This window comes from Grammomys surdaster, unplaced genomic scaffold (genome assembly GCF_004785775.1).
Source record: "Grammomys surdaster isolate TR1022 unplaced genomic scaffold, NIH_TR_1.0 373, whole genome shotgun sequence".
NCBI classification, from domain to species: domain Eukaryota; kingdom Metazoa; phylum Chordata; class Mammalia; order Rodentia; family Muridae; genus Grammomys; species Grammomys surdaster.
The window spans coordinates 72,263-74,648 of record NW_021604792.1 but is presented as its reverse complement, the minus strand read 5'-3'; the positions used below and the strand labels follow the sequence as shown (position 1 = coordinate 74,648).

The window sequence follows — 2,386 nt, the reverse complement described above, 5'->3', positions numbered from 1 at the left end:
TCTCTCTCTCTCTCTCTCTCTCTCTCTCTCTCTCTCTCTCTCTCTCTGTCTTTCTCTCTCTCTGTCTCTCTGTCTCTCTGTCTCTCTCTCTCTCCCTCTCCCTCTCCCTCTTCCCCTCCCCCTCCCTCTCCCTCTCCCCCTCCTTCTCCCCCTTCCCCTGTCCCTCTTCCTCTCCATCTCCATCTCTCTCTCTCCCTCTAACTTCCTCTGACCTGATCAACAAGTGTTGTCAAGTTAGATGATAAATAGGAATAGGCAGGGCTTCACATTCTCTGAGTAGACTCTGCTCTCTCTTAGATGCCATCTTCTGTGTGACTCAGATGAAGGGAATGTGAAGAGTTTAACTGATGGCTTTATCTCCAATTAAGATTTTAAAATTATGACTTTTATAGCTGCCAGCACAAGGGGATCCACAGGAATTCTGCTTTTCTCCTCCAGTTTGCAACGTTGATAAGAACATTGTTATTGTCAATATAAGATGGAGATCCAGAGTCCCCAGCTCCTAATGACAGGTGTAGGTGTGTCCTGTTTCCCTTTTCCTGCTTGTTCCTTAAGCAGATGGCTCCTTGTCTGTGTTGCATTCCTGTGACCCATGAATAATAAATGCAGACACATAGAAGCAGAGTCTGACACTGCTTCCATGCCATCTATCTGAGAAGACTGCATTCTCCTCAGGGAAGATTGGCATTGTACATTCAGATGTCTGTGGTCATCTGTAAGCACTCTTTGTTTGAAATTATCTTTTAAGTCATCAAGAACCAAAAAACAAATACATTCAGATAAAGGTACATCCCATACCTCCAAATATAGGTTCAAGTTCCAAAATACAGAAATATTTTATCATATGATTACAATACAGACTGATCTTCTCACCTCCAGGTTATTCATATCAACTTAATGTCTATGAGAAACAGGGAACAACAAGTTTTCTTTCCAAACTTTTGTTGCTTATCCTCCCCACAAGGATTAGAAGTATATACAGTTAGTTGGTCTGAGAATAGAGGGAAATACAGAATGTGATGCTTGACTGGTATTTTTACTCCATGAATATGAGACCTAGAGTGATTGTTTCAATTGAGATAAAGACAATTTTGATAAGATATGCTTGGGGAAGATGCAAACCCTTGAGCTGAGGAATACTTCAGGTTAGGAAGAAATGGCCAAAGGGTGGATAGAGTTCCTCTTGAAACAGGACTCCATATGTGGAGGGTTCTCTGTGAGTGAATTGAAAATAAAACTTTAAATAAGGGCTGGGTTTAGACTGTGGAGACACCAAAGGGAGACTATAAATTGCATTTTGTATGGTATAGGGATCCCTGAATGATTCTAATGCCAGACAGAGTATACATGGCCAGGCAAGCAAGGATGGAGAATAATATTCCATTGAAGAATGAAAAGGCTGAAATAGCTGTTCTCATAATTTTGGGAATATAAATGGAAGTTATGTATAAAGCAAAAAAATACAGTCTACTCCACAAGCCATGCCCACTTGAGATTACTTGATAAAAGTTATTTCCTAATGTTTAATATTGAACAAATACGTGCATGAGAAATTGTTGGTATACTCATTACAACCTCAAGACAACATATTGATTCTTGGCTCCTGCCCTTACCTGGTAGCTGAAATGAAGTCAGTGGGTTCTAGATTGGCAAAAACTTGTAAATAAAATTTAATGACTGGAGTTTATTTATAAGCAGGCATCATTTTATGGTATATATGTTTTTATATTTATTCATATTTTATGAGTGATGATATCTCCATATTTTGTTGATTCATGTTCATGCTTGTATAAAATTATGTATTTGTAATATACATATTGCTCTTTCACACAGATTTTTATAGTCAGACTGGCCTTCAATTTTTTATACATTGCTAAAGCTGACCTTGAGTTGTCAAACCAACTCCTCTTACTCACAATTTCTGAGATTAGTCATACACCACTAGGTACAACAATTACCACATATTATATAACATTGTAATAGCAATAGATTTCAAAATGCATAGCAGATATAGAGTTTGCTCAAATGGAAAAGTACTAAATCTGCATGCACAGGACATAAAACCCATATTTAAAAAAAATTGGTGTGATGGTATGTGCTTATGATCCCAGAACTTCATGCATGAAACAGGTAGATCAGTGGGAATCTCTGGCCAGCTAGCCTAGTTTACTTAGTGAGTTGCAGGTTGCTAAAAGTCCTGATGTAAAAACAATAACAACCAAAAACAACAGCTGAGATTGCCCTCTGACTTCACATGCACTTGTGTTGGCACACAAAGAATCACACACACATAAACACACACACCTGCACATGCATCTGCATATACTTGAATTGGTACACAGACAGATACATATCCCCACATGCATAAGCATGCACTTGCACATAG

At 38.5% G+C, this 2,386-nt stretch overlaps 1 protein-coding gene across 2 annotated transcripts in view; it reads left to right on the top strand.

The window, feature by feature from the left end:
• Positions 1 to 2,386, top strand: part of LOC114632352 (solute carrier organic anion transporter family member 1B2-like) — a 63,108-nt gene that overhangs the window by 499 nt on the left and 60,223 nt on the right. The gene's annotated exons all lie outside the window — the stretch shown is intronic.